The sequence below is a fragment of the Arachis ipaensis genome, chromosome B02 (assembly GCF_000816755.2).
Source record: "Arachis ipaensis cultivar K30076 chromosome B02, Araip1.1, whole genome shotgun sequence".
Taxonomy (NCBI): domain Eukaryota; kingdom Viridiplantae; phylum Streptophyta; class Magnoliopsida; order Fabales; family Fabaceae; genus Arachis; species Arachis ipaensis.
This window is the reverse complement of record NC_029786.2, coordinates 20,942,362-20,951,652: the sequence shown is the minus strand read 5'-3', so window position 1 is coordinate 20,951,652 and position 9,291 is coordinate 20,942,362.

Sequence of the window (9,291 nt, the reverse complement as noted above, 5' to 3'; positions counted from 1 at the left end):
AATTAGAAATAATTTGTAAATTAAAAAATAAATCGTATTCTTAAAGTTAATTATATTGGATTAAATTTGATTTTAAATTATTACTCTATCAAATCCCAAAATCTCCAAATAGAAACCCTAATTTACACTCTACAAACCCTAATTTTTTAACACAACACACTCGCCCCTTTTTTGTCTTTTACACGCTGCCACTCCCCACTCTCACCTTCCACTCAACGCACACACAACCCTCGCCAGACACACACAGCATACACTCCACTCATTAAGCTCGCACGCAAGAAGAGGAGAAAGAAGAAAGAGAAAGGTAGCACTGGTGGAGGGAAGGTTGCTGCCGCTGTCGCCACTGTGTTTCTGAGGAAAGCTCGAGATGGAAATGAGTGGGACACAAGCCGGGGACACAAGCCAGGGACCACGAACAGGAGAGGAAGCTGCTGCTGTACCATCGGACTCCATCGTTGCCGTTGGGAGAGCAGAACCGTGAGAGAGAGACGCAGATGAGAGAGGGAGGGTCGTTCCTAACCACCGTCACCTTCGTTCATGCTGTCACCTCCAGCTACGTCATTGTCGAGCTGTGGCACCCCGTCGCTGTCACCATACTTCACCGTCGTGGAAGGAGCTAAAAGAGAGGGAGCATGCGAGGGAGTCACCATCGCCGAGTTGCTCACCATTCTGAGCTACACTGCCGTATCTGTAGCTGCTAGGAGCGTGGATGTGACCATCAGAAGTCGCCACGGGAGTTGAGGTAGGGTTTTTCTTAAAATTTATTTTATAATACAAAATTGTTATAAATAGATATTGATGTGAAAAATATATTTTATTGATTATGTGAGTATTATGTTGTGGTTGTTTACTGGATTAAATTATTGATTGCTTGAGTGGTGTGTAGTTATTGATAAAAATAAATTTGAAAAGTTGATTCGATTGAGTATGATGACAAGTGATTTTCTTGGTTTTGGAGTTGAATTAATATTAAAAAATAAATTTATATTGAAAATGGTTGAAATTGAAAATGATTTGATATTGAACCTGATTTGATATCGAAAAATTGGAAAGGATTTGATATTTAAAAATTGTTTGATATTGAAATTGGTTGAGAATAGTTTGGGAGATGTGATTTTTATGGAACCTGTAAGGGTGGCAAAGTCTGAGTTTTAGAGGAGATGTTGCCAAAATTTTTATAAAAATTGGGGATTTGTTTGAAGTGGTTATTTAAAAATATTTGGATTTAAGGATTATATGATTTGATTTTGAGTTATTAAAAAAAGGATTACATTTTGAGTTTGATTTATTTAGAAAAGAATGAATTATGTTTTGAGTATGAATTATTGATGAGCGAAATGGGAGGTGTGATGAGGATGAGTGTGATAATAAAGAATGATGATGATTGAATTTGAATGAAGGATGATAAAGATTGATTCTAAAGTACAATTTTTGAATGCATTGAATGATATTGAGAATGGATTTAAAAATGAAATTGAATTTGATTGAGATACTTAGGCAGTAAAAAGGGTTGTGGTTCATCCAACTTGCTCTAGGTTAGTGATTGTGATGCTTGGACAGTAGCAGCAGTAGTGGTTTATTCCACTTGCTCTGGGTTGAGTTTGTAAACATTTGATTGGGTAGTAGCATTAGTAGTGGATTATTCTACTTACTCTGGGTTAAGCGGGTAGTAGCAAGGAATTGTGCCTCAGTCCCACTTGCTCTGTGATGCGGTGTTTCTATCCAAGGTTAGCTACCAGGATATGTTAGGTTTCGGTTATATCATCAGCCATAGGGCAAACATGCATTATATTCATTTGTATGCTTTGTTTGATTTTGAATTTGCTTTAGTTTGCCTAATTGGTTAACTGTTATTAACTGCTATCTGAGCTATTTGATGTAATTTGTATCTATACCTGTGCTTTCCTTGTCTATTTTGCATGTGTTTATTTTTGAGAGATTTCTCAGGCGGGTGGAGGAGGCGCTGAGGGTTGTTTCTGATGTGGTACTTTTGAGATTGAGTACTGGTGATGAGTTGCTGATAGTGTTGAATGATTATGTGATGGGCTGAAGGCTATGATTGGTTTCTGATGGAGGTTTACTTAAGTATAAAAAATCAAGCTAGTTTAGCATAGACTTAATGAACCTGTGCTTGGAACAGGTTGATCATTCATACAGTCTAGGAGACTTTTAAGATTTTCTTATAAGAAAAGAAGGTTTTGGACTTTGGGTAATTAATTGATTTCTTTTAAAAATATTTTGGATTTTTGGATGTTAAACCATTGGTTTTCAAAAGATTCATAAGACAAGTGATGATCACTATGCTTGAAAACAATATTCTTTTTTTTTTTAAAAATATCTTCTTATGACAATTCTGAAAATCCGAGGTGAGACCATGTGGTTAGGTTCTCACCCCCTACAGCTTTACCTTTTTAGGAATCGGATGAAGAAGCTTAGGAAGAGTCTAATTGCATTTTGCCTACATGATATTGTTATATAATTTAGTTATTATTTATTATTTTTCTTCGCCATTAATATTATATCTTGTTAAGAGGGTTAGGAGTCATGATAGTTATGTTTGTAAGTTATTGTCTAAAGAATTTAGTTATTGTGTGTGTATGTGTGTGTATATGTGTGTGTGTGTGTATATTTAAGTGGTTGTGATTGATTTGTATGTGTGTAAGTGCATTTTCAAGAAAAAAATATTTTCAATTTTTAAAAGAATAGTTTATACGGTCTCGATTTTTACAAAGGCTCATATTTTATTATTAAGTATATGGAAGTCATCGTAATACTCCTCACTATCAGAGTGGCGCAGTCGGAAGCGTGACATTCTAGTAGTAAGGGTGTTAGATTATGGTATCAGAGCAGTCTTTCCTATAGAGCCTGAGGCATAGACTGACTATGCTTCAGTTGCATACTTTGAGCGTCTGTCATGTAGTAGATCTTGTTCGAATAACAAGAGTTAGAGTTTTATGCACATGACTGCTTATTGATTAATGCCGTTATTCTACCATAGCATACATCACGATATGAAGTTCGGCTAGCTTAATACTGATGGTTTATGTATATGAGAGTACTAACTGATTATCATAGGCGAAATAGAACTAATAGGTAACGTATATCATGGGGTTTAGAAAACATTAGAAGTTGGAGTTTGAAAAGTTGAAGCTGTGAAGTTGGTACGAGATTAGTGTGCGGATGTTAAGCACGTCGTTTTAACCCCAACTTGTTTTGTAACCATTCGCCGCCTTGCTTTACCATCACATGTTTGAACCATGTCATCTTTTGCATCAAGCCTGCTTTGTAACTTTTGCCTTGCAATCACACTCCTACCCTTATATCTTTATGCCGTATGACAATCCAAGTATTTGAAACTGTATGTATATATACTGAGATCATTTTGCTTTTTTCCTAAATGCATTCAAATGTGAAGATGATATAAACCTCTTTCAATTTGAATCAATTTTTGAGGACAACATTTTTTATAAGTGGGGTAGGATCTAAGATTCCGAATTTTTGAAAATTAAATGGTAAGTTATTTATAATTTATTATATTTGTTGATAATTTTATGTAAAGAAAATTATTTTTCTAAAAGTAATTAAATTAAATTTTATTATACTTTGAGTTTAAAATCTGTTAGGATTTATAATATTTTCTAAATAATTGAGTATTTTCATATTAAGAATTTAAAGTTTTAGTAATTAAAAATAATGAGAGTTTTATACAGTTTAAATTGAATAATTGAAAGTTGATTAATTTTTATGAACTAAAAATTTATCTCTAATTTTATATTAGAGAATTTAATTAAAAATAATTTATAAGTCGAAAAATAAACAATATTCTTAATGTTAATTATATTGGATTAAATTTGTTTTTAAATTATTACTCTACCAAACCCCAAAATCTCCAAATAGAAATCCTAATTTACACTCTACAAATCCTAATTCCATTACACAACACACTCACCCCCTTTTCTTCTTCACGTCGCCACTCCCCACTCTCACCTTCCACTCAACGCACACACAACTCTCACCAGACATGCACAACACACACTTCACTCATGAAGCTCGCACGTGCAGAAGAGGAGAGGGAAGAGAGAGAGGTAGCGTCAGCGAAGGGAAGGTTGCTGCCGCCATCGCCACAGCATCGCTGAGGGAAGCCCGAGACGAAGATGAAGGAGACGCGAGCCAAGGACCATGACCAGGAAAGGAAGCCGCCACTGTACTGTTGGACTCCATTGTCGCCGTGGGAGAATAAAACCATGAGAGAGAGAGACACGGGTGAGAGAGGGAGGGTCGGGCCTAGCCGTCGTCATCGTCGTCCCTATTTCTGGACACATGATTGATAGTTGTGATTTCGCTAGACTCCTTTTATAAATTCCTAGCATCCATGTTCTTCTGAGTAATTCTAGCCATGTCAGGGGCTTCGTCTTTATTTTTTTTAATCCTTTGCTGATTTTCCTCCGCTAAAACATGGAACCTTGATTTTTGCACATCTTCATTTTTTTCCTTTTACAATGCATCTGATTTGGACTTTTCCTTTCTTTGATTCCTTCTTACAATCATCTAAGGGCCAAAAATATTGTCTTCTTCATAATCTTTAATGCTTTCCTGATTTGCATTCTCGTTATGAAAATCCTGCGTATTTTGTTGCGATTCCTTAGGTGCAAATTTCCTGCGAGAATGAGTAGAAGCCAGCTCGTCTACTTTTAGCATGGTGCGAATAGCTCTACCCAACTTCCATAGAAGGACCTTGTTGTAAAAATAAAATATTCTAAACTTGCACTTTTGATTCACATCAACTTAGCCTATTAATTAATAGTAAGCTTTCATGGATAAGAGATCAACCTCCTATTCAATAGAACTCACATGTTCTAAAAAATTATTTTTTTCTAAAAAATTATTTTTATGGCCTATAATCGAAAAAAATTTATTTTATAATCACTTTTGTATAAACTTTTGTTGTACAAATCAAATGATCCAACGTAAAAAATTTGCCTATAAACCAATCTCTAGTTATAATATTATCTTTTTCATCATCTAGTTCATCGTCTCTCAGATTTTCATTTTTATCGACAATAGATTCTGCTGAATGTTTAGGTCCTGCAACTCTGTTGTTGGTGATGTTCTTGTTAGCAACGACCACATCAAGATTGGATGAAATTATTGATAGGACTGAATTTTGTGACTCTACAACTACTTTAGAAGATTCTAAAATAGCTTCATCTAGAGGCAGAGAAGGAGAAGGATACTTTATTGGCTATTTGGCTGGTGGGCCTTCTTCTTCAGCTATGCCTAGCTACTCATATAAGGAAGGACCAAAGTCTCCAACGTTTATCAAGCCAGAAAGTGATTTTTCAAAGAAGGTATCGTTGAAAAAGCTAAAATCTTTGGAGATGGTGGCGAGTATAGACAATGAAGATGGTGGTGGTGGTGATAGTGGAGAAAATAATGTTGTATTCTTGTCTTCCATTGATTTATTTTTATTCTTGATACTAATTCGACCTTTTTATGATGTATTCTTGTATATACTATCACATTTCTTACAGTTGTGTCAACCATCCTGATACAAGTTCTATGGGACAAATTGAGAACTGTCATAAGCCAATTGGTCCAATTATAAGAGCAATAATTAAGAGAAAAAAAAGAAGATTTTGCAAACATGGCTAAATCATTTGTTCAGGAGATGCATCAAGAATTGGGTAAGACAATGATTAACGATTATGAAAAGTCAAACGTCTTACTATTTACAAGATGCATTGAAGACTTTCGTTAGTCAAGATGAATTAAACAGGCATTACTTTGCTAGTATCTATTTTATGTTTATTTTATTTTAGTTTGTTTTGTTTGTTTTAGGCCCAGTTGTGATTTGGCCCGTTTTTATTTTAGTGAACTTAGTAGTTAGGGTTTTAAACTTAAGATGTATAAAAACCCTCTAAAATATGATGGCCAATTTTTTTTCTTAATTTTGATGAATGAAAATTTCTTTGAGTTTATTTGAGAAACTTAGGCGTGAACATGAGAGGTAGAGTGATTCCCTTAACTGTTGCATCAGGAAATCAAATTAAGGTAAAGAAGTCTCTTTCTTTGATTTTCCATCTTACTCTGGGTTAAGGAAAGAAAAGGAAAAACAAAAAAGCTATCTTTTTTGTAATTATTGTCCTTTTCATATACTATTTTTTCACCTAAAATATTCGAGGACAAATCTTTTTTGAAGAGGAGTAAAATGATACGGAACGTAACCAAGAGTAAGATGGAAAATCAAAGAAAGGGACTCCTCTACCTCAATTTGATTTCCTGATGCAACAGTTAAGGGAATCACTCTACCTCTCCTGTCACATTCAAGTTTCTCAAAAAAACTCAAAGAAATTTTCATTCATTAAAATTAAGAAAAGAAAAAGCAGCAATTGAATTATAGAGGATTTTTATATCTCTTAAGTTTAAAATCCTAACTCATAAGTTCACTAAAAGAAAAATAGGTCAAATCACAACTGGGCCTAATACAAACAAAAGAAACTAAAATAAAATAAACAGAAAATAAAAACTAAGAAAGTGATGCCTATTTAATTCATCTTGATTAACGAGAGTTTTCGATACATCTTGTAAATAGTAAGATGTTTGACTTTCCATAATCGTTAATCATTGTCTTGTCCAATTCTTAATGCATCTCCTGAATAAATAATTTAGCCATGTTTGAAAAATCTTCTTTTATTCTCTTAGTTGTTGCTCCGGTAATTTGACCAATTGGTACATGACAGTTCTCAGTTTGTCCCATAGAGCTCGTATCACCTCTCTTTATTTTTTTTTTATTTTTCTGGGATCGGTGCCTCTTAGTTACAATTTTTATATACTAGTTAAGAAAAAAACGTAGAACGGGGAGCTACCAAAGCAGATATATATGAAAAGGATACTCTGAGAATTGTAATTTTAATTTTGTTTCACTCGATTTTTGGTATATTTTGACAGCGTGTCGAATCGAGCTTGTATCAAAGTCGCAGTTTAAAATCCTAACTCATAAGTTCACTAAAATAAAAATAGGCCAAATTACAACTGGTCCTAAAACAAACAAAACAAAATAAAATAAAATAAAATAAACATAAAATAAATACCAAGAAAGTGATGCATATTTAATTCCTCTTGACTAACGAGAGTTTTCAATACATCTTGTAAATAGTAAGATGTTTGACTTTCCATCATCGTTAATCATTGTCTTACCTGATTCTTGATGCATCTCCGGAACAAATGATTTAGCCATGTTTAAAAACCTTCTTGTATTCTCTTTGTTGTTGCTCTTGTAATTGGACCAATTGGTATAAGATAGTTCTCAGTTTGTCCCATTGAATCTGTATCATCTCCCTTTATTTTTTTTATTTCTCTAGGATAGGAGCCTCTTAATTTCAATTTTTATATACTAGTTAAGAAAAAAGCATAGAAAGGGGAGCTACCAAAGTAGATATATATGAAAGGTATGTTTTGACAGCGTGTCGAATCGAGCTTGTATCAAGGTCGCAGTTTAAAATCCTAACTCAAAAGTTCACTAAAATAAAAATAGGCCAGATCACAACTGGGCCTAAAAGAAACAAAACAAATTAAAATAAAATAAACGTAAAATAAATACTGAGAAAGTGAAGCTTATTTAAGTCATCTTGACTAACGATAGTCTTCAATACATCTTGTAAATGGTAAGATGTTTGACTTTTCATAATTGTTAATCATTGCCTTACCCATTTCTTGATACATCTCCTGAACAAATGATTTAGCCATATTTGAAAAACTTTCTTTTATTCTCTTAGTTATTGCTCATGCAATTGGACCAATTGACATATGACAGTTCTCTGTTTGTTCCATAGAATTTGTATCACCTCCCTTTATCTTTTTGTTTATTTTTGTTAGAATTTTTATATACTAGTTAAGAAAAAAACATAGAAAGGGGAGCTACCAAAGCAGATATAAATGAAAGCGATACTCTGAAAATTGTAATTTTTATGTTGTTTCACTCGATTTTTGGTATGTTTTGACAGGATGCCGAATTAAGCTTGTATCAAGGTCGCAGTTTAAAATTCTAACTCATAAGTTCACTAAAATAAAAATAGGCCAAATTACAACTGGGCCTAAAACAAACAAAACAAACTAAAATAAAAAAACATAAAATAAATACTAAGAAAGTGATGCATATATAATTCATCTTGACTAACGAGAGTTTTCTATACATATTGTAAATAGTAAGATGTTTGACTTTCCATCATCGTTAATCATTGTCTTGCCTAATTCTTGATGCATCTCCTGAACAAATGATTTAGCCATGTTCAAAAACCATCTTTTATTCTCTTAATTGTTGCTCTTGTAATTGGACCAATTGGCATATGATAGTTCTCAGTTTGTCTCATAGAGCTCGTATCACTTCCCCTTAATTTTTTCTATTTTTCTGAGATCAGTGCCTCTTAGTTACAATTTTTATATACTGGTTAAGAAAAAAACATAGAAAGGGGAGCTACCAAAGTAGATATACATGAAAGGGATACTCTGAGAATTGTAATTTTTATTTGGTTTCACTCGATTTTGGGTATGTTTTGACAGGGTTTTGAATCGAGCTTGTATCAAGGTCAGAGTTTAAAACCCTTACTCATAAGTTCAGTAAAATAAAAATAGGCCAAATTTCAAATGGGCCTAAAACAAACAAAACAAAATAAAATAAACATAAAATAAATACTAAGAAAGTGATGCATATTTAATTCATCTTGACTAACGAGTGTTTTCAATACATCTTGTAAATAGTAAGATGTTTGACTTTCCATCATCGTTAATCATTGTCTTGCCTAATTCTTGATGCATCTCCTGAACAAATGATTTAGCCATGTTTGAAAACATTCTTTTATTCTCTTAGTTATTGCTCTTGTAATTGGACCAATTAACATAAGATAGTTCTCAGTTTGTCCTATTGAATTTGTATCATCTCCCTTTATTTTTTTTAATTTCTCTAGGATTGGAGCCTCTTAGTTTTAAGTTTTATATACTAGTTAAGAAAAAAAGTAGAAAAGGACTGGGAATTGTAATTTATATTTTGTTTCATTTGATTTTTGTATGTTTTAACAGGGTGTCGAATTGAGCTTGTATCAAGACCGCAGTTTAAAACCCTAACTCAAAAATTCACTAAAATAAAAATAGGCTAAACCACAACTGGGCCTAAAACAAACAAAACAAATTAAAATAAAATAAACATAAAATAAATACTGAGAAAGTGAAGCGTATTTAATTCATATTGACTAACGATAGTCTTCAACACATCTTGCAAATAGTAGGATGTTTGAC